Source organism: Lontra canadensis, unplaced genomic scaffold (assembly GCF_010015895.1).
Source record: "Lontra canadensis isolate GAN:19392208 unplaced genomic scaffold, GSC_riverotter_1.0 scaffold19, whole genome shotgun sequence".
Lineage (NCBI taxonomy): Eukaryota > Metazoa > Chordata > Mammalia > Carnivora > Mustelidae > Lontra > Lontra canadensis.
Genome location: NW_022631013.1, coordinates 1,394,433 through 1,418,453, shown reverse-complemented (window position 1 = coordinate 1,418,453; position 24,021 = coordinate 1,394,433). Strand labels below are relative to the sequence as shown.

The 24,021-nt window shown below is 37.8% G+C and overlaps 1 long non-coding RNA gene across 1 annotated transcript in view; it reads left to right on the top strand.

The window, feature by feature from the left end:
- LOC116869282 overlaps nt 1-13,276 on the top strand; it is a 64,798-nt gene extending 51,522 nt beyond the window's left edge. The window contains exon 3 of the long non-coding RNA XR_004383020.1: nt 13,225-13,276. This is a non-coding gene — a long non-coding RNA (uncharacterized LOC116869282). The remainder of the gene's footprint in view (nt 1-13,224) is intronic.
- Nucleotides 13,277-24,021: the final 10,745 nt, after the last annotated feature.

Sequence of the window (24,021 nt, the reverse complement as noted above, 5' to 3'; positions counted from 1 at the left end):
CATAAACATCAGTGTAGGTCTTTCTTGGACCCCAGCTCATCTTGAGCCCAGTTCTCTAGAGGTTGCATCACAGTCCCAGGTGCTTAGTGGATATTTGTAGACTTGAAATACATATCCTGACAGTGTGGAAAAGCCTGGTGTCAGGAGACATCAGGAGACTGCGCAGCTGGTAATAACTTGGCATTTAAGGCACTGATTGTGTCACCTGAGGCAACTTGCTAACTATCTCTGCTTTCTAGTTTGTTCATTAACAAAACATAGATTGTAATAATACCTGTTTCATAAAGGTTTTGGAGAATTAAATGACAGGCTATATATGAAATGCTTAACAAAGTACAAAGCACAAAGTCAACACCTAATAACTTTTGGTAAAAGTATTATCTGGGAGAAGGTGAGATTTCTCATTAAACTTAGAAATCAAATATAGACAAGTAGATATTTGTCAAGTTGTATTAGAAAACTGAAATAACACTTGATGAAATGAAGCAATTGTTCTGACCAAAAGATAAAGAAGTACGGGGTGGGGAGATGGGTTGAAAGGCAAATGACAGTCTCCTCATCACAAAATAAATGAGACAGGGAAATTAATCCTAAGTAAAGTTGGAGTCAACAGGGGATTCCTAGATATCTCTTCTCAACTCTGGAATCCTATGTCAAACTGTCTGTTTTACAAATGTAATGAAAAATCACAGGCATCTCAAACAGTATGTCCAAACCCAAATTCCAGATTTTGTCTCCTAAATCTGTACTTGTCATGGGCTTTCCTTTCTCATTAAAAAAAAAAAAAAAAAAGACTATAATCTATATCTGCATTTCTTTTCTTTTACCTGAATACTTCGTTGATTGTCTACTCTCCCCATGGGATTGGTTCTACACTTCTTTCCTTTTTTAAGATTTTAGTTATTTAAGAGAGAGAGAGCATGAGAGAGAGAGAGAGAGAGAGAGCAAAAGAAGGGGGAAGGTTTAGAGAGAGAAGCAGACTACCTAACGAATAGGGAACCTGATGTGGGACTTGATCCCAGGACTCTGGGATCATGATCTGAGCCAAAGGCAGATGCTTAACAGACTGAGCCTCCCAGCCACCCGAGGTTCTACACTGCAAAAAGGCAAGGGTTTTGTATGTTTTGTTTACCCCCAGAACTGTTCCAACTCATAGGAGCTTTCAGTGAATGTTGCATGAAAAAAATAAACCCAGAATGCAAGTTATTTGTGTAGAGGAATGTATTTTTTCCCATAGTAATGCAGGAACACAGAACATTGGTGTTGACTAAAACATTAATATGTGGAGCTGTGAGGAAAAGGAAAGAGAAATGGTTATTTGTTGACCTAATGTCTATGGAATTGCATGACTCTTGGGCTTATTAGCATATGTGTTCCAACTCTGGCGAACACAATATGAAGAAATAGTTTTAAATAACCAAATGGGGATCCCTTTTAGGCATAGAGGTAGGCGACATGGGGTGTCTAAACATTGGGATTACTGACAATTTCTTTCCTCTAGCTCTAGGAGACAGGTTACACTTTCAGTTCTCTTGACAGGGTTTTGGGAGGGCCATGCCTGGAGGCAGAATTATGTACTTGAATGCCACATGAGCTTTCAAGCCTAAGGCTCCTTGCCCTGTGAGTCTGTGAATTAACACATCTCTTTGAACAAACTTGTTTGATAGTTTGTGAAAGAAAACAGACTTTTAAAGAGTAGTTTGGTAAAGTCTGAAAGCATGTGAAAGATCCTTTTTTTTAAAGATTTTATTTATTTATTTAAGAGAGAGAGAAAGAATGAGCAGGGGGGAGGGGCAGAGGCAGAGGGAGAAGCAGACTCCCCACTGAGCAGGGAGCCCGATTAGGGGCTCAATCCCAGGACCCTGGGATCACAACCTGAGCTGAAGGCAGACACTTAACTGACTGAGCCACCCAGGTGCCCTGAAAGATCCATTTCTGATAGAGAACTTGGAAAATTCTCCAGAGTAGAACGGTTATGTCCCAGACAAATCGTTTCCCAAACTTGCTCTAAAAAGTGACCCCTTCTGTTCCATATCTACCAGTTTAACCACTTGGGCATCCAAGTGTAAACATGTACAAGTGACGTAAAGGAACAATGACTGGAAGTGGAAATAGCTTCAAAGGAAATGGATATTTTTGCTGTAATCGTGACATTTACAGTGACATAGATTTAGACATATATTTAACCTAGGCTGGCTACGGGTGTTGCCAAGATGTGAATCAGCTAAGTTCGGAGACAAATCTGCAAGCTGGAAAACGTCAAAAAACAGGATTGTTCCATAATTTTAGAAAGCGTTACAAATTTCTTCTGGGTTGGCTTTCCTACTTAACCTGCTTGCCTTCTATGAGTTCTGCCTCTTTGTTCAGGGAAAATTCTCCTCCCGCGTGATAGAGGGGAGGTTATTGTGGTGGTTTTCACCTCTGTGTTCTGGCTTCAAGACAGTTCTTAAGAGAACCTGGCCCGATCTTGTCCATGGGAATTCATGCCTCCAAGGGCCCCATTGCATCTCTAAATTGAAATGCCTCTGATCAGACCCAAGAATATTCTAAAAAAGGTCCCCCATCTAAATTCTAATTTAGTGTGCTGCTGTAGACACCAGCTTTGGGTGAGCCAGCTCAGCATGTGTCCCTACTATTTAATGTCAGCCCATGACTATTCTTAGCCTTGACACCTCCAAACAGTTTACCAGAATGAACAGATTTCTCCAACCCATCACATTTTCTCTCCATTGAGTTGCAGATGGAAGAGGATAAAAAGGATACATATATGAAAGGGAACTGGTACACGTTTCCCCCACCCTCACAAGCTAATCTCAGCAACTGAGCTAGTGTCAATTGCATGTGAAAATAGGCTTTTTATTTTTTATTTCTTTCCCCCTATGGCTGGTTCTGGGAAATGAAACATAGGGATGACAATAATGTCTCTCTGCCAGTTTCGGGTGCTTTAGCTTTCCAAGTTGGCAGATACTTAACATCAAGGGAAGACTTTCTAGCTAAAGAGGAAGGACAACTATAAAGAGATCGAAGTAAATGGGCATTGGCTTTTTTGGAGGACAGGAAAATCCATTTTGAAATAGGAGCTAATTGATGGTATTGAATGTGAAGAAATTACCTGCATATTTTCTGAAGTACGTTCTGAGAAACTCTACTACTGCCCACAGAATCTCAGTGAATGATGAATAGAAAATTGGGTGGATGGGGTTTCCATTTTTGTCACGAATAATTCTTCAAGCTCTGAGAAGCTGACGGCTTCATATAGTTTCTTTCTTTTGGGAGGGGGTTGGGGAGAGGAGTTGTTTGTCAAGTAGAATAACATGGAAATATCAGGAAAGTATCCAGACAATACTTAAGGTAGGGACTGTCCTAGAAGGATTCACTCCCTATATCTCACTTACCCTTCCATCTTTGTTATTCCAAATGGGTCAGAATCAGAACTTTGGCCCCTCAACATGCAGGGAAAAGTGGGCAGGGGTGTGAGCCTGGATGCAAGATCAGGCTTCAGAGAAGAGAGGTTTAGTAGATACTTTTTACCAAGACGAGTTAGAGAGGGGGAAAAAGATGAGGTAAAAGTGATTTTAAAGAGAAAGAGAGATGCCCTTCAACAGACGAATGGGTAAAGAAGATATGGTCCATATATACAGTGGAATATTACTCAGCCATCAGAAAGATTGAAAACCCAACTTGTGCATCAATATGGATGGCACTGGAGGAGATTATGCTTAATGAAATAAGTCAAGGAGAGAAAGTCAATTATCATATGGTTTCACTTATTTGTGGAGCATAAGGAATAGCATGGAGGACATAAGGAGTAGGAAGGGAAAAGTGAAGGGGAAATTGGAGGGGGAGACAAACCATGAGAGACTGTGGACTCTGAGAAACAAACTGAGGGTTTTAGAGGGGAGAAGGGTGGAAGGATGGGTGAGCCCAGTGATGGGTATGAAGGAGGGCACATATTGCATGGAACACTGGGTGTTATACACAAATAATGAATCTTGGAACACTGCATCAAAAACTAATGATGTACTATATGGTGACTAATATAACATAATAATTAAAAAAAAGATAAAAAGAAGTAAAGGGAAATAAAAGAAAAAGAAGAACCCGGGTCAAGATAAGAAAAGCCATGGAAGTAATTTCTGGAAAGATTTTTACCTTCTTAGAATTGGGAGACAATCCCCCGCCCCCACTCCAAGAAAAATACTGGCAAGCCATTTCATTTCATTTCAGCCATTCATCTTCAAGAACTGCTTATAAAAATAAAATAGCCAGCTGCATCTTTTACTTGACAGAGAGCTTACCCAGAAAATATTTGAAACTGTAGACTTTTCATTTTTCAGAGTTCTTGGTGTAATTAATATTTGTTGATTTTTTTTCTCTTTTACTTGAACTGTTCTTGAATCTGTGTGGCCCTAAGCACTTTTTCATGGAGTCATAGCTCAGAGAGCAGAAGGATTAATCCAAAGTCATATAAACAGATAGTCAGTGGTGGGACTAAGGCTACCAAGTCCTGTGATGTCATTGCCACAATGTACTGTTATCTTTTCCCCAGCAAGTCCTTGTGAAGTGTGGTTACAACTTTTAGCCAGGGTTCTGTTCTTTTTGATGCCAGGTTCCTAGTGATTATGAATAAGGAATTATGTTAGCGAGACATCTTTGCATTTTCATACTTATGCATGGCTTGGTATTTTAATTTAGTCTTTGGGTTTTCAGTTGATTGCGTTTTCAAATCAATCAGGATACATGTTTCTAAAATATGACAGGAAGTTTTAGAATGAATTGTTTTATTAGTAATAGAAAAACAAAATTTTTCAGCTAATTTGTTGGTAACACTGGGAATTTAATAATGTAAAATTTGGAGAGTAAATTTCTAGGAAATACCAAGGCAAATTAATTTGATTTGTACAATTCCCTGGTGTATGTACATGTGAAATCATGATGGAAAGGTAGAAGATAATAGCAATTTTTATAAGAAATATATATTTTCCTATTCAAAGTCAGAAATTAGCATATAGTAGTTCCTCATGTATTGGAAGATGTGTAACTATATTTTTATGTGGGGGAAAAAAACATGTTATTTCACTCACACCAAGTTGAATATTTTACTAACACAGCCTTACAATCAGTTTTTATAACATTTGGACCATGTTGCATTTGTAAAATGTCACTACTAGTTATATGCAGATCTCACACACAGATGACTGAATTCTGTTCAAGTGCCCAAAAGTTTCAGAAGGCTTTGATTTTCCTGCCTATACACATTTTTAAAAGGTTCACGTTCATCACATATCACCCCAAACTTGGCAAACAGAAGAAATAGATTGAACTTAAAACATAAGAATTGGTTTTTGGATTGGCCTTGAATAGGTGACTAATCCACGTAGCTACCTGGTAGAACATATATTTCTTTAATAACAGACAGAAATAGAGCTAAGATGCAGGAGAAGAAAAAAGAGCCATGAAGTAAGTAACATTATTGTATTTGAAACTACTTTAACTTATGCTATTGGCTCACTGTGTCCTACAAGGCATTTACTATACAAAAGTATTACACTTGGGGGGCCAAAGATTTTCTCTGTGTCATTGGAAGACCTCATTACCTTGGACTTATCTTGATTTAGAATTGGTGATTACTCTAATGGGGCTGGTACTAGCTCCAGAAATCCTTTTGCTCATTGTAGAGATAGTCAAGTGGAGGTCAGATTCTTACATCTAAGCAGATAAAAAAGGAGGAGATTATTGGAAGGCAAGAAGTGAAATGTCTGATATTGGTTGTGTTGATGTGGAATTATGTGGAATTTCCCCTTGTTTTCTCTAGTTTTATATAATGTATTTGTGTTATTTTATAATGAAAATATACTTTTATAAAACAAAATACCCAGAACTTTTTGGGCACTTTGAGTATCTGAGAACTGTCCAGTTATCTGCAAACAATTGAAATAATTCATTGAAAATTATTGAGATCTCTCATTGCAGTCTTTCTTACTCCACCTCTTAAGGTCGAAAATGTTATCATTATTTTCATCAAAACAAATGATAAACACACTTACTTTCTCCCCAGTGGATATTAGTTTCAGAAGAACTCTGTAAACCCACATAAAACATGTTTTGAAAGGGTGCTACCATTTTAGCCATAATTGAACATGTTTCAAGGATGTAAATTTAAGTATTATCTTGGACCTCTTAAGCGTAAGTTCTCTTAAGTCACAATAGAGATTTGGGATCATTTAAAACATGTACTTCAATACAGAACTGGGTGTTATTGAAGTAATGGAGACCTTAGGACAGTGCAGTACACCTAGTCTGTCCTTGTGGTTTTGTGACTTTATAAAATCATATTTTCAACCTCTACTTTCTTATTTCTACAGTCTTCTGGGGTATTTTTTAAAATAGTGAAATATTGTGGCACCTGGGTGGCTCAGTGGGTTAAAGCCTCTGTCTTCAGATTGGGTTGTGATCCCAGGGTCCTGGGATCGAGCCCTGCATCGAGCTCTCTGTTTGGCAGGGAGCCTGCTTCCCCTCTCTCTCTGCCTGCCTCTCTGCCTACTTGTGATCTCTGTCTGTCCAATAAATAAATAAAATCTTTTAAAAAATAGTGAAATATTACTAGACACACATATATATTTTTGAGTTTCCTCAAATGTTATTTGGTATGAAGACACTTCTAACTGAATAGCTAACTGGCTAACTTACTAACTAGATTTATTAATTTATCATGGGAATTTTGTTCTTAAGAATGTTGTAATTTTTTGTATAGTGAAGCCTGTCAATCTTTTATCAGTAAGTGTTTGGCATCATGTTTAGATGGGTCTCCTTGACTTCAGAACTCTAAGACTACTGACTAATTTTCTTTTAATATTTTGTTTCATAATTAGATTTTTATCCATTTCAAATTTATTTTTAGTATTTTGTAATGCAGGAGCTCAAGTTTGTTTTTTAAATAGTATCCAGTTATCTCCTCCTCATTGATTGGTACAGCCTTTTTAAACTTATATATTTTTAAAGATTTTATTTATTTTTTTGGCAGAGAGAGACACAGTGAGAGAGGAACACAAGCAGGGGAAGTGGGAGAGGGAGAAGCAGGCTCCCCGCTGAGCAGGTAGCCCAATATGGGGCTCGATCCCAAGACCCTGGGATCATGACCTGAACCAAAGGCAGATGCTTAATGACTGAGCCACCCAGGCGCCCCCCCAACTTTTCTAAACTTATTCATACCACTTGTATTTTACACATTTCCACATTTTCATTATTACCTCGATTGGTGTGTTTGTTAATAATATATTGGTGGATCCTATCTGAGTTGTGTTTTGATCTAGCACAATCACTACAATAAACAAGTGAATGAAATGACCGTCTTGAAAACCCAGGCTAAAGAAAATGCAAGCCTATACTGACTGAAGCAATTACTCCCAAATAGCTTTAGATGGTTTCTTCATTTCTTGCTTTTCTTTGATTTTAGGTAGAAACTTGTTCTCTTAAAATTAGTATTTGGGAAAGATGTGTTTCTGAAATATGCCCAGACTGACAAGCATAAACTTTGGGTCACAATGATACTTCCCTTGGCTATGTTTTGAGTGAAGGATGGGCTTGTCACAGAGTCACAGTGGTAGCTCTATATACCTATCATTTTGAAGTGCTAGTTCTGCAAATTTAGAAGTTGAAAAACTATCAAGCTACATGTGGAAGCTATAAGAGGACTAAAGTTTATGGTGTCAGTTTTAGCTTATGTAAATATTTCTGAGATTTATTTCAAGAAAAGTGTAAATAGAAGTAACAACATATAACCCTTTGGATATGCCTTTACTTCCAAGAGGCAGAATATATACCTGGGCATCTAGATAGCTTGAATTAGTAAGTGGCAATGATTGTTTGATTATTTTGTACTTTAGATATTATGAAGCAAAGTTACTTATTTCTCGACTGGTTTTCTGATTCTTAGAATGAGATGGGTTGATTCTTTTGAGCAAAGTTTCTTCTTATAATCCTGTGCTGGCTTCAAATTCTCTAGTAAGTTTGGAATGTGATTACATCTCATGTATAGATCTCGGCTCTCCCTGCTCTATCCCAGGACTGCTTCTTTTCTGTGGGGCTGCTGAAAGGAATCTCTTACGTAGACATTATCCTCAGTGCCACTGAGGAAAAGGGATTTGCATCCGATACCTGGTTTCCATTAGATGACTAAAGGCAATTAGCTACACAAGAATATACAAATAGACCAATAGAACAATATGGGGTCCAGACGTAGATACATAATGATACCCCTCACTGTCACCAAAGGCAGCCAGCAGAAGGTTGAATAATTCTTCAAAGAGCTTATAATTCTCTAGAGCTACTCCAGAAAAGAGAAAAAATAGAAAGCCTCCAAGAGAGCATTATCTTCTTAATCACCAACTGGTGAAAGGATAGTTTATAGTTATTAAAAGAAAATACACAAAAGGAAAACATTCTTGTAGGCTAGCTTCATATGTGAGAAATTTTAAATAAAACACCAACTAGTGAAATATAACTGTACATTAAAAATTATCATATCTTGAATATTTAGTGTGTATCCCAGGAGTGTAAGAAATGGTCAGCATTAAGCAACTTGTTAATAAAATAAAGAGATTCATAGTGAAAAAGCTATTGTGAACGTAAGTGCTGAAAAATTTTAACATTGAACAATGCTTCCATTAAGAATCTCCTAGCAAATGAATAGAAGCAAACTTAATGAAGTTGATAGGTGTGTTTTCCAGAAACAACTGTATACATTTATATACATCTAACACTTTTTTAAATTTTTTTTATTTTTTAAGTAGGTTCCACACCCAGTATGAAGCCCAATGTGGAGCTTGAACTCATGACCCTGAGATCAAGACCTGAGTTGGGATCAAGAGTCAGAAGCTTAACTGACTGAGCCACCCAGGCACCTATATTTTTAATTTTTTTAAATATATTTCTATACATCTACAGCTTTATATTTTCCTTTAAATATTGCTATAATTCTTTTTTAAAAAGATTTTATTTTTATGTAATCTCTGCACCCAATATGGAGCTTGAATTCACAACCCCAAGATCAAGACTCGCACACTTCACTGACTGAGCCAACTGGGTGCCCCAAATATTGCTATAATTCTATTTTTTTAAAAAGATTTGAGCCAGCATGAGCAGGGTTTGTGGGGGGAGTGGCAGAGGCAGAGAGAGAGGGAGAAACAGGCTCCCTCTCAGCAGGGAGCTCAACACGGGGCTCCATCCCAAGTCCCTGAGATCATGACCGGAGCTGAAGGCAGGTGTTTAACTGACTGAGCCCCCCAGATGTCCCTATAATTTTATCTTAACAATTTGATTTATCAGTTTTTCATTTTCATTCAGTTAAATTTTTTTTTTCTGATTTCCAGTGTGATTTCTTTTTTGATTTATTGGTTGTATAAAAGTGTATAGCTTCTAAACAGATGGGGATTTTCTAATCTTTTGGATACTGATTTCTAAGTTTGGACTACTGTGAAGAGAATATAATGTGCATAATTTCATTTTTTAAAAATTTTATTTATTTATTTGACATACAGAGATCACAAGTAGGCAGAGAGGCAGGCAGAAAGAGAGGAAGGGAAGCAGGCTCCCTGCTGAGCAGAAAGCCCTACGCAGGGCTTAATCCCAGGACCCTGGGATCACGATCCAAGCCTAAGGCAGAGGCTTTAACCCACTGAGCCACCCAGGTGCCTCCCATAATTTCATTTTTTAATATTGTTGAGACTTGATTTATGGACCAGTAGGTGGTTAATTTTGGGAAATGGTACACTTGTTCTTGGAAAAAAAGTGCATTTTGTAGTGGTTAAGTGCAGTGTTTTATTTAGTTGATTGGGTAAATTTTGTTAGTTATGTTGTTCATATATTTTGCCTCTGGTCTGATTTCTTTTGTCTGCTTATAGCTACAGTTACTGATAAATGTATTTTAAAATCTCCCATTGAGATTATGAATTTACACATTTCACATTTTATGGAATTCTGATTTGATAGCACATTTACACATTTACATTAAGTGCAAATAAGTTTAGAGTTATTACATCCAGTCAAGTTTTTCACTTTACCTGTAGTCGTAATTTTTTCTTTAAAGACTCTACTTATACTAATAAATGAACTATACCAGTTTTCTTTTGGCTAATGGTCTCAGGGTATATAGAGTTTTCTTTCCAAAGTTTCTTTGGTTTTGGATTTTATTTATTCATTTATTTTTATTTATTTATTTAATAGTTTTAGATTTAAATCTTTCTCCTGTAATAAGAAATTTTTTCATTTTTTTTCTAAATGATAATTTCTTTCTTTTGTTTGGAGCATTTAGTTTATTTACATTTAATCGCCATTATCAATATTAACAGTGATTTGATGAGTTTGTATCTGTCATGTTATTACTATTTGTTTTCCATCTTTTTTTTTTACATTTTCCTCTTTTCATACTATGCTTTATTTTTATTCCAGTTGTCCTTTATAATTAGTATCCTTTTTTTCAATAATTTCCTTATAGCCTGCATACTTTATTAGAGTTTAATATAAATTTATACTTCTACATTTCCCCAGAAAATATAAGGACTTGAGACAATTCTGTTCTACTCTTCTGTTTCTGTCCATTTGGTTTATATATTTTAATCACGTCTGTTATTATTATTTGTTATTATTATGGCCTTCTACAGATCATATTTTTAGATTTATCCTTTTAATGATCCTGTGTCTGATAATGCTATAGTCTAGATCCCCTTTGGGTGATTTTCTGTATTCTGTTGTTCCTCTCATTTTATGATCTTATTGACCTCTAATTTCACAGCTTTGATTATTTACACTGTGTGCCGGATATGATCCTTAAAAATTGTAGAGACCATGGGTTCCTGTATCTTTCATGAAAGAAGTTTGAGTTTGCGTTTGGCTGGAGGGAAGGAGGACAATCAATGCTTCTTTTAAATAGGGATTGCCTTATTTCAAGTAGGGATTGAAAATTATTTGGGAGCTTTGGTCCCTTGGCTCTCTAGTCTATTTCTGTTCACGCTCAAACCTAGAATGAAGATCTTTCGGTCCCCAACTCAAAGGATGGGGTTTTATTAGCCACCTGACCTTCCTTGGTGGGCCCTGGACTGTGCAGACTTCATTCTCTCTGCTGAGCTTCTCAGCCTCTCAGGTTCCTTTTCTCAAGTAGACAGAAGCTTCCCAGAGTAAAAATGGTTGCCAAGTGCCTAGTATTTCTTTATTCTTCTAGATCTTGGCCCTGCACTTTCTAACTGCCTGTTCAGCTCGGCAGTATCGTTTAGCAGATTTAAAATCTACATCGTCCACATAGTTCTCAACATGAGCATCACTTTGCCTTACCTAGTTGAGTTTTAGAGGAAGTGATCACTTTATTTCTTTAAAATCTCTCCATTCTCTTATTTTTAAAAAATTAAAATCTGTAACTTTCCAATAATAAGAAAAAATTTGAGAAAGCTCCTAGCTTGGTCTTCTTTCCAGTCCCATAGTGCTAATAATTGTTTTTTAATTTGGGGTTTTTAATGCCTGTATTTCCTACTTTTTCTTTCCCTTGGTCTTAGCTACTTTGAAAAGATCACAACAAACATCGACTAGATGTTTAGTAACTTCTGCTTCTTACATCTCATACAGCATTTGTATTTATGTTTCCTCTTTCTTAAGGACTTAATTCAAGACTGTCTTACAAGTGTGTATTTATGTGGTAAAATTTTGAAGGTGTCTATGGCTGGGAATATTTTTTTAATCATTACTCTATATTTGAATCATAGTCTGGCCAGATACAAAATTCTTGGTTCAAATTCCTTATTCTCAGTATTTCAAAATATACCCCATTGTCTTCTTGTATCCACCGTTCTGATTTCTTTGTATATACTATGCTCTGTCATTTTGAAATTATTAAGGTAATTCTAAGTTTTGTCATTAATAGTCTTAAATTTCCTCTATTTTACATGGGAGTTGTTTGTTTTTTTTTTTAATATTCATGCTCTGGCATTTTATGGAACCATTAAATCTGTTTTTCATCTTTTTTTTTTAATCATGAGGGATTTATTATTTTTTCAAATATTTCCTTCTCTCCACTTTTATATTCTTTCTTTCTGAATGTCCTATCTTCTGGATGATAGCACTTTTGTTAATCTTTTTTCTCTTAGTATTGTTTACACATTATCTGTTTCTTTTTCCTTCACTTTTTTTTCTTGTAGGAGAATCTACAATTTTGTCTTTAAACTGCTCATTATAGGGACACCTGGGTGGCACAGTGGGTTAAACCTCTGTCTTTCACTCGGGTCATGATCTCAGGGTCCTGGGATCAAGCCCTGCATCAGGCTCTCTGCTCAGCAGGGAGCCTGCTCCCCCCCCACCCCACCCCCTGCCTGCCTCTCTGCCTACTTGTGATCTCTCTCTCTGTCAAATGAGTAAGTAAATTAATTAATTAACTAAAAAGAAAAATAAATTGCTCATTTTAAATTCTGGTGCACCTGTTCTAGTTTTAGACTTTGTCAAGAAAAGTCAAAAAACAAAACTATCTAATCCAGTTTATGGTTTTTATTTCAAAACAGTTGTTCCCTCAAATGTCTTAGTTTTTAAGATCTTTAACCCCCTTTCCTCCTGGGCTCATTGTCCACTCTGCAGACAATGTATGCGTAGGAAGCTGGGGGCTTCTTTTCAACTAGATGAGCAGAGTCAGGGAGGTGTTGAATGTGCCCCAGGGGAGAATCTGGCCTTTGAATGTGACTTTCAATCAGCCCTTACCCCACAGAACCACTCAGGTTAGGGCTTGCTCCATCCTTAGCTATATGAGGCAGAAGCACCATTAGAGAAGCAGACTTGTTAAGGGGCACCTCTCAGCCCTGGGGATCTGAAGAAGACACAGTGGGGAAGGAACTGCCCTAGTCCAGTCTTTCCCTTTATTCTCTGAACTCCTCCACAACATAGGACTCATTCTTCCTGGTTTTTCTCCTCCTCACGTTTACAATAGTACTAGAGGTCCGAATTGTTACTGTAGAAACAAGTTCTCCTTATCCCAAGGCAATGGTGGAAGAAAAGCAAGAACGAATGCTAACAAGTCTGCTTTATCTTCCCATAGCTGTGTTGGGTTGCCTTTACTCCAGACCCAGACCCAGCCACCACTTCAGATAAAGCAATTAATACAGCTACCCCACCCTCCCACCCGCCTCTGCTCTCCACAAGGCTTTTCAAAATCTCCTCCCTAAATTGAATTCCCTCTATATTTCTCTGCAGTTTGCCTCAAGAAGAAGAGCCAAGAACCTTGCCAGTTCGACTTCTTGGTAGGATGCTTTTGTCTTTTTTTACCTCATTTCCAGTCAGTATTCCTTTTTCTTCAACTTTTCCTTTTTCACTCCTTTCACCCTTTTCTTTCTCCTTAGTTTCTTTGAACATATTCACCATGCCTTTTGTGTTCCCTCCTGAAGGCTCCCTGTGTCAGTTTCCAGTACGTGATCCTCTCTTAATAAATTCTGTCCATGCCGAGTCCCTCCTGTTCCTCTGCATAGTTCTATTTCTCATGCCTTATTCTTCCCTTCCCTTTCCTTCTGTTCCAAGGTTCGCCAGCTCCCACTGCATTCTTCACTCTTTTTTTCTTGACTCTCATTCAGTGGTTATTGACCCCAAATTTCTAAGACACCTTTCTCTTACAAGATTAATCAATGTTTCCCCCCTCCCCCCAAATTAACTTGGCTGAGTCCCTTAGAGGTAAAATCTAAATTTAGTTTGACATCTCTGGTGCTTTAATATGTATTAAAATGTTTAATGTTTACTAGATGACTAACACAGATTCATTGAAAACACACCAAAAAGTGAATTAATGCCAAGAAAGACTTTCTAGTTGGGAAGAAATAAGAGATGGCTTTTTGAATAAACATCACATAAGTAATCATTTTCATTAAGTTTTATCTGGTTTCTAAGCCTCTCCTCCACCCCACCTGACACCCCGGTCTATAATACCCACTACTGATTCATTCATTCAAGTACCCATAAATGGAGGAAGTGATTTGCACTTTCAGGCTTTCTGGATATCTCAAACTCATGTTCATCCTCTTCTATGTGATTTTTTTTTTTTTTTTTTTTTTTTTTTTTGTCGTGGCTGTGGATTCTAAGAGAGACGCACAAAAATTTGTTTCATGATAGACACAATAAAGTAGAAGACCTTTGGATTGGTTAAGAAACCCCTCTCATCAGAGATATCACAACACATCCGTCCCCAGGGAGGACTGGTTCTTTTTCCTCCTAACTCTGGTATGCATTGACTGTCAGATTTTTTTTTTTTTTTTGTGCCTATGTGCTAGTTAATGTATGATGTTCAGCACACTGCCAGCTTGTTCCGTACTCGGTGGAACAGTTGATCTTGAAAGATGTCATTTTTTCCCTCATTTTCTGACTCGTTTTGTTACAACAGTGTTGCTTTATTTTGTACTTTTGACAATCCGAGTTTTTTAAAGAACTGATCATATCTCAGAAACTTTAGATTAATGAATTAGATGCTGTAAGCAGAGGGAAAAAATAATGTCTGAATCTCTGTCTCTTCTTTTCTTTGCCCCCCCTCATCTTTACTTTTCTTCTCCTTTCCTTTCTCCCAAAGCATAAATAGCTGTATCCCTATTTCTCCACCTTAAATACAAATGTATTTAAAGAGATGCACAATTAAAAGAGCTAATTAGACTCTCAGAACCACTGGGGCTTGTGCTTTATTTCTAAGGCCGGACTCTCGTTCTCACCTGAACCTATTTAGGACGGATTAGGACCAGAGAGACGGGGTCACGAGCCCTCTGACCTCCTCCCATTTACTTGTGGTTTTAGGCCTGTTGTAATTTGAATGTGCATTCAGTTGCGCCCTCTGTGTAACTTCGTCTTCCCATCAAGGAAGAAACATTAATTAAACTTAAGAAACACTTTGGTGGGACGCCTGAGTGGCTCTGGCTCAATGAGTTAAGCATCTGACTTCAGCTCAGGTCGTGATCTCAGGGTCCTGGGATCGAGCCCAAGTCTGTCCACGCTCTGCGGAGAGTCTCCCTGTCCCTCTGGCCACTCATGCTCACTCTCTTTCCCAAATAAATAAATAAAATCTTGGAACAAACAAACAAAAAACATTTTGATGGGTTAGTGACTGACCAAATATCTGTGTTTAAAGAACTAGCCAGAAGTGAGGTATAAAATCAGTATTTGGTGCACGGATTATGAATTGGACAAATCTGCACTTTCTTTTCTTTTCTTTTTTTTCAGTGTTTGCTTCCATTTTTATGAAATTACCAGAATTTACCAGAAATTACCAGAAATCTATAGAGACAGAAACCAGGGTTAGAGGTTTTCAAGGGCTGGGGGAGGAAGGTGGGGAGTAACTGCTAATGGGGACACGCTTTTTTTGGAGTGACAAAAATGTTCTAAAATTGATCGTGGGGATGGCTGCACACTCTGTGCACAGTCTTACTACCAAACTATATGCTTTAAAAAGACGAATTTTCTGGTATATGAATTGCAGCTCAGTAAAGTTATTTTAAAAATCTATTATCATATTAATCTTTTTTAAAATTAGCATATAATGTATTATTTGTTTCAAGGATACAGGTCTGTGATGGTGGGAGGGATGGGAGGCTGGGTGATGGACACTGGGGAGGGCATATGCTACTGCAAGCGCTGTGAAATGTGTAAAACCTGCATTTCTGATTCTGGTTCCAGTGCTGGGTTGTTGGTTGGGCTTGGGTGAATTGGGATGAGTCTGAATTTCAAGTTTTTGGGTCTTTTCAAAATGCTTACTGTAGGGATAAGAGTACCTCAGAAATACTGTGAGGATTAGAGGTGCCTGGGTGGCTCAGTGGGTTAAGCCTCTGCCTTCGGCTCAGGTCATGATCCCAGGGTTCTAGGATTGAGCCCCACATTGGGCTTCCTGCTCGGCAGGGAGTTTTTTTCTCCCTCTGTCCCTCCCCCTTGCTTGTGTGCTCTCTCTCACTGTCTCTCTCTCTGTCAAATAAACAAATATTTTTTTTTTAAAAGAAATACTGTGAAGATTATATACATACATATATGTATTTATAAGCCATATAAAGTATTTAGCCCAGTAAAGTCTCAGTACATGGCAGCTTTGATTATTCTTGTTGTTTTGATGCTCTATTGTTATCATAGAGTTGGCTTTTAATGCCCACAGAATACTAAATAAGCATAAGAACTAACTTAAATTCAGACTCAAATTTATCAAGGGAAAAAAAAATGGAAAACTGAGTTTCAGATAATGTTTCCTTCCCGCTATATAGCGATATTAATCATTTTTAGTTCTGAGCGGTCAGTGATCTTCCTGGAAAAGCAGAGTGGATAAGACCCAGCCTACCTACAGAACCAGATGAAAGGAGAAACATTATGAGCCATAAATGATTTACCTTTACATTTTGTGTTTCATGTAATTTTGAAACAATTTTATTTAAAAATATCCATGGAGAAGCAGAACCATGGAAGAGAGATTATAAGGAGATAAATTTTTTTTTTTTTTTTTTTTTTTTACTAATTTTTGTTTGCCTCCTATTTTCCCTCCCTTTTACTCACAGCTCCAAATTACAGAAAGTTCTACATTCTCAGGTGCAATTTTCACAGTCCCACTGATGGTGATTAATGGGACTCCGGCTAGGTTATGTATTTCATCATTTTACTATTTAAGGTTGAGAGATCAGTAAGCAATTTCTCTTCATTGAAAGATAGCTCAATTAAAAAATAGCCACTGATACCTTATTTGTGAGGCTATTTTTCAAAACTCCTCAAACTCACTGATTTCGGAAAAAGGCAGGTCATCTTCTTGTTTGTCATTTGTCTTTGTGTAGTTTACTAGATAAGTAAACAAGAGAAAATTCTACCGTTCCGAGGGGGAAGAAACCCAACATTTTCTGAAATGTTTTCCTTTCAATTTTTTCTTCTTTTTTTTTCCCAAAATACATTCTAGGGCTTCAGGTTAGACTATTTTTTTTTCTTTGCTATTAAATGCAGACTAGACTGGTAGTCAAATGATCCTATTTTGTCATTTCAAAATTGGGACTAAACTGTAAGCGTTGTTTTGTAGTCTGGTTTATTCAGCCAACAATATATCACAGACATCTTTGAGAGTCTTTACATATTCTTCCAAGACCTCATTATTAATGGTCTCGATAGTAGGCTATTGCCTGTGCTATCATTCATGTAACCAATACACTTTGCACCTTCTTGATGCAGTAATATTGGCGATATTGTAAATAGAGTCATTTGGAATAATTTATTCATATCTGCATTTCCTCTGCGTTTCTCAACCTGATTTATTTGCAGCTCTGAGAAATGGAACGTATTCTATTTTGCTCTGAATACACTGAGGATAAACTTAGGGTCCAGCCTGACGTAGTGTGTGTGTGTGTGTGTGTGTGTGTGTGTGTGTGTATGTGTGTGTGTTCCGATATGTACACGTGTGGTATGGGGGTAGAGTAGAGGTTGGGAGTAACTTTGACCGTAATCAGAGCAGATAAAGACAAGAGCAAGAATATGTGACTGCTAATCCTTTGCAAGTCTAATTGCCTCACAGTTTCAGGTTGGGAAATATCAAAACTGTGTGGACATGGCTTTTTGTCATGAAGACATTTTAGAAAGCAAAGAAAAAAAAATACAGGAACTCTGAGTTAGAGAGTAAGTTCTTATAAAGTTTTTATTATATGGAAAAGGAAATTATATTCAGCCCCCAAATCATTTTGCTCTACTAAAAAAGTGGGAACTGTGCCCGCTCTCTTCTATTTTAAATGCATAGATCTAGCACTTGCTTACCTTCTGGAGGCTGTTAACCAGAAGCATAATCTCTATATAAACACAATGAATGCTATAGATTCCACAGTTCTTTTCTTTGGCATTTTCATCACATTTTCTCTTTGGCATTGAAACATTATCACAAATGAAAAGAAAAAAAAATGTGCAGGTTTTTCCTTTTCTTTTTCTTCTTTTTAGCTCGGCTTCCAAAAACTCAGGGAGAAAAAAGTTAGTTTGTTCTCAGGTACAATGGCATCTGAGAGTTCACAACTTTTCGCTCTAATCACCCTTTTCTTTCTCTGAGTGTTCATGGCTAACGTTCCCAGCGAAGAGCCTCCGCTCACTCGTCATTCTCTAAGCCCCGAGCAACAATCAGTGTGTACTCATGTGGCAAAGCCCTGGCCTTTCCTATCAATTCTCTTGACAAGAATGTTGTCAAGTCTCGTTTGTTCTTTTCTGAGCTGATGAACTTACTTCAGGAGGCTGGTAGTTATATTTCACATCTGTCTCTGATGAGACCTTGAGGCTCTGTATCTTCTTAGGTTTTTGAAGAGACTTAGCAGAGATTATGTGAAATAGGCTTTGATGACTGCAGGCACAGGGTACCTATTCCCCATTGTCCAAAGAGTGCAGAAAGCCCCTTTTGTGTGTGGTGAAGGGGGCCTTAGTATGCATGACCATCTCTCTTCCCTAACTTCTCTTACTGCTTTTTATTTTTTTAAGTGTGTCAGTGGATAGATAGCTCTGCTCCCACTGGATAGATGGCTACCATTTTGCTAGATGAATAATATGTCACAAGCTCTCTGGCATGTCGTGGACCAAACATCTCAAAGAGTTCTAGAAAGCTGGTGAAATCGCAGACCCCAATGGTGACGATTCAACTAGTTCTGACAATAAGTCTTTATGTAGTGATGCCCATGTGTTAGAAAACATTTTAGCTAAGTAACATAATAAATTCAGTGATCCCACCTTTCCACAACTTGGTAAAATGAGAAAGGCAAAGGCAAAATACCAGATGACCTCACTGTAATGTGGTGAGCTCTATGATGAAGGAATAAAATGGTGGAGGGGTACTCAATTCTCCACCAATCTGGAGATTAAAGAAAGATATCCCAAAGGATGGGATTATTCTTACTTCCATTTTTTTTTTTTTTTAATTTTCACTTTGGGTGTCAGAATCTATTTTCTCATTTTGGTGTGGCTGTATTAAATTTAAAATTTCACAAATGCAGACCCTGGGTGGCTCTAGTCAGTTAAGCGTTTGTCTTTGGCTCAGGTTGTGATTCCAGGGTCCTGGGATCAAGTCTCACATCAAGCTCCTTGCTCCCCCTCTTATGCTCTCTCCCTCTGATAAATAAGTAAATAAAATATTTTAAAAAATAAAATAAAATATCATATGAATATAGCGTATGTGACCCCAAGACACCTGTAATTGGACAACAGAAGTAGCTCCTTCACAGGAAGTTTGTGTTGTTACATTATATATTTTTGTTTCAGGAATCCCCAGTTCTCTATCTTATTAGCTCAGTGACCTTGGCAACTTATGGCCTCCCTCATACTCATTTTCCATGTGCCCATACTTGTGCCGGAGTCCATACTCATCTGTCAACTGGGAACAATATCACCTCTGTCCAGAGTTTATGGGGTACGGGTGAGTCTCCTAGCAGAGTGTTTCATACTTTGGGAAATTCGTGACACACCTTTATGTTCCGCTTGTGAAGGAAAAAAAAAAAATCACCCTTTGGATTTTAGGCGAGTGATATGTATACAGCTCGTGTTATGTTCTCAAGTCATGTGTATTGCTCCATCTCTGGTTGTTTTCATCATTATTTCTACGACACACCCATCTTCTACAGAAAAGATTTCAGGCTCCATTCTATGTTCTCATCTCATATTTAAGAAGTGTGATGTTGACTCTAGAGCAGAAGTTAACGATTATGTAGGAAACACATCAGGCAATCAGCAGCCACAGTCTAACCAGGGATGATACTACATACTTGGGTCAGATTCACTGTATGCGGTACTTACCAATATGTTCTTGGGTAAAGGAACTAAGACATCAATCACAAATTTTGCAGAAATTATCCATTTATGAGGAGTTGTGAATGGCAGATGAGAATAAAGTTCTAGAAGAGTAACGATGTTGCGTAGGTATGGCGGTCTCTGTCAGATACAAATAGCCAGAATCCTGTTTTTGCTGCACATGCTGTCTCTTTGGAGAAATATGAATGTTCTTGCTTAAAAATATGTGTCTTTGAGAATTATATTTAAGATTAAAGTAACACATGAAAATCGTGGACTTACTTGCTGCTTCTTGACTTGGTCTTCATCTTTATGGTGTCTAACGAGGACTCTGTCACTAAGTGGCAAAGTGACCTGTGTCTGGTCCCCGACTGCTCTGCCACTCAGATTTTCCCATCTGGGGCTCTACCACTTAGGATTTTATGTGTGGATTCCTGACTTTGTGTGTGGGGAAATGCATCTGTAATACCATTGATTACATGCTAATTAATCCTATCTGGACTCCGGTGTGTCTACGTACACACATTACACACTTACCAGGGCATCCCTGATTTGAATGAAAACAAACAAAAACATAGTGCCAGTCTTTCTCTTTATACCAATTTAATGCCATTCCCTGTCCTTGATTTTTGATCTTGCCACTTGAAATTCTGAAGCAATAGTGGCTAAAGATCACAGTTCCCTTTTAAATGCCTTTTTAATGTGTTGATAAGACATAATCATTGGCTTGCACTGTCCTCTCTGGGCACTTTAATGATTCATTACTGAGATGATTATTTGGTGTTTATTCTAGCCTACCTGTGTTGTCTCATTTTCTCCTCACCTTGAATAGGGGTTGGGAGATGAAAACAGGATTGCATGTGATTATTTTCAGCATTTATTTCAACAGCTATGAATGTAGTTAAAATGTTGCCTGGCTAATAAACTTTAAAAAATCAGTGCAGCCACTTTGGAGAACAGTGTGGGGATTCCTCAAGAAATTAAAAATAGAGCTTCCCTATGACCCTGCAATTGCACTACTTGGTATTTACCCCAAAGGTACAGATGTAGTGAAAAGAAGGGCCATCTATACCCCAACGTTTATAGCAGCAATGGCCACAGTTGACAAACTGTGGAAAGAACCAAGATGCCCTTCAACAGACGAATGGATAAGGAAGATGTGGTCCATATACACTATGGAGTATTATGCCTCCATCAGAAAGGATGAATATCCAACTTTTATAGCAACATGGACGGGACTGGAAGAGATTATGCTGAGTGAAATAAGTCAAGCAGAGAGAGTCAATTATCATATGGTTTCACTTATTTGTGGAGCATAACAAATAACATGGAGGACATGGGGAGACGGAGAAGAGAAGGGAGTTGAGGGAAATTGGAAGGAGAGGTGAACCATGAGAGACTATGGACTCTGAAAAACAACCTGAGGGTCTTGAAGGGGCGGGGGGGTGGGAGGTTGGGGGAACCAGGTGGTGGGTATTAGGGAGGGCACGGATTGCATGGAGCACTGGGTGTGGTGCAAAAAACAATGAATACTGTTACGCTGAAAAGAAATTTTAAAAAAATCTAATAAATGTTCCTTCTCTTTAAAGGAAAAAAATAAAAGGAAAGAAAAGAAGGAAGGGGATAGAGTATCAGAGAAAAAGAGAAGGGGATCTTTCTTTTTGACATCTGCCAACTCGGGGAATTGGATATAAATAAAAGTCATGATCCATTTGATTTCTTAATCTACCATTTAAAGTAAAATCATATTCTTCAGATCTGTTTCATTCTGTTATGCCTTCCCCTCTTTTCCTAATAAACACAACTGGAGCTTCAGAATTAAATGTGTGAAAGGGCGCCTGGGTGGCTCAGTTGGTTGAGCATCTGACTCTTGATTTCAGCCCAGGTTGTGGTCTCAGGGTCATGGGATCGAGCCTCATGTAGGGCTCCCTGACCACTGGGGAGTTTGCTTCTCTCCCTTTTCCTCTCCCTCTGCCCCTCCCTTTGCTCATGTTTGGGCATTCTCTGTCTTTGTCTCTGTCTCTCTCTCCCAAATAAATAGATAAATCTTTAAAAATACTGAAATCCTGAGATAGCGTCCAAGGTACCACATAATCTAATACATAGATTTCAGGAGAATTTTGTATTGTCAGTGAATTTTGCTTTTCTGCTCCAAAGATTGGGCACTGGAGCAGTTATTATTTTGTTTGAATATCAACAACTCCATGTGGGCTTAGCACCCACAGGTTGTCAGATGGGAAGTAAGTTAGAGACTTTGGTATTGCCTGTAACTTCAAGTCTTTATTCTTTATTCTATTGGTTTAAAGAAGGCATTTATTTTGTAAATAAATAATAATGTTTTAAAAATGCAGAATATAACTAGGTGTTATGAAGAGAACCTACAGACTTTAGAATCATATTGATCTGTGTTTAAATTCTGGCCCTGGCATTACTTAGGGTTGGTTTGAGCATGTCTCAAATTCTCTAACCCTCACTTTTCTACAAAAAATGTACAAAAGATGTTTCCTCAGTGAGTTACTTTAAGGATTAAAAATAATGTATGTAAATTCCCTAGCACTTTGCCAGGCACACTAGTTCTTGGCCATTAGCATCCTAGACTTGAGTAGTACTAGTTAGTAGTAATTACCTAGGAATCACTGCTGCTATTAAGTAATTGGAACTCTTTGAATTAAAAAAAAAGATATCCTATAAACACAAAGAACTGACCACCATTAGTAATAAAATCTATACATATGGAATCAATTGAAGCTTGGAGGAGAGTTAAGGAGGTTTAATTTTAAGAAGCTTACCCAAATAGACCTGTAAAGAAAATCCACATTTCTTAATCCTAAATGTCCTAGTCTCTTGACAAATCCTGACCTTTGAATGCCCCAAAGTTAATTATATTAGTGGCCCTTAAAAATATATAATTTCTTACCACTACCAAGTGATAAAGAGAGTGCCTTTCCTTGCCGTACCACATATCCAGTGACATTGACAGTGACTTGACATTACTCATTCCAAGATCTGCAAAAGACTCTCGGAGTGAGGGAGTACTTTAATCCAAGTTTTCATGGAGGAAATTAAGGGAAAAAACTTAAGGGTATATTGTGTTTATCTCTGATCATTTCAGGTATTATTAAGAATTTGTTTTCAGTTACTCTCGGAAAAGTAAAAAGAAAAAAAAAAAGAATTGGGATCAGATCTAAAAAACTTAGCAAATAGTCATGCTCTCCCTTTATAGCAATTTTGTCCTGGGCTTCAGCGAGTCTAGCTTCCTTCCTCCCTCCCATCTGTCTATCAAGAAATGCTAGTGTCTACACATCGGACTTTTTTCAAGGTTCTAGAGATCCTCTAGAAGCAAATTACGAGTTCCCTATCCTATGTTGTACCGTTAGGTTTAGCAGTAAACACCATGTGCCAAGGCAGTATACAGGGGTGAAAGGCCTAATTCATGTGTGGGGTATATCTGTGCATTTTACCTGACTTTACAGTTCCTCCTTCTAAAGGGTCATGGCCTCTTGAATTTGGGTTTGGCTTTGTGCTTTTGATAAGAGAATGGAATTTATGATTTATTTTTGGTAACAGAATGAACTAGAAGTGCCAGTGTGTCAGTTTTAAGCCTTAGCCTTAAAGAGAGTAGTATGTCTCTGCTTGCTCCCATGTACCCCTGGCATTTCATGGCTAAAACATGCCTTGGTTTATCTCTTAGTCCCAGGAGGACAATGAGAGATGCATAATCAAATTTAGCTGAAACCAGCAGAGGTACTCAGATGAGCCCAGCCCAGATCAGCCAACACCCGTCTGATGCACAGATACATGAGCTAAATAAATGTGCATTGTTATATGCTACTAAGGTTCTATGCTTAGCTGTAACTTAGCATGATTATGTCAGTGGTTAACGAATGTAATCAGTGGGAGTTAAGGAGATAATGTACAGGTCAGAAAGGTACTGTAGAAGAGAAGACCAGTTCTGGAGGTGGAGGTGGAGTCTGAAAAAATGTTTACATTCATATCCCAAGGGAGTTTGATGGGCCAAGATCCCAGTGGAGTTGGCCAAATAGTGCATGTAATACAATTAATTTAAAGTGAGTTGCATTAACATTGAGCATGATAGGGCTCCTTTGCAGGTTATTTTTATTGTATGATGACCTAAACCATATGTATATAAAGTAAAACAATAATCAAGAAGGAAAAAAACCTGCTCTAACTAGCGCTGCCTTCAGGTAAGGTCTGGGAGGACTTTAGGGGAAGATTCTGTATTAGGCAAAGGAT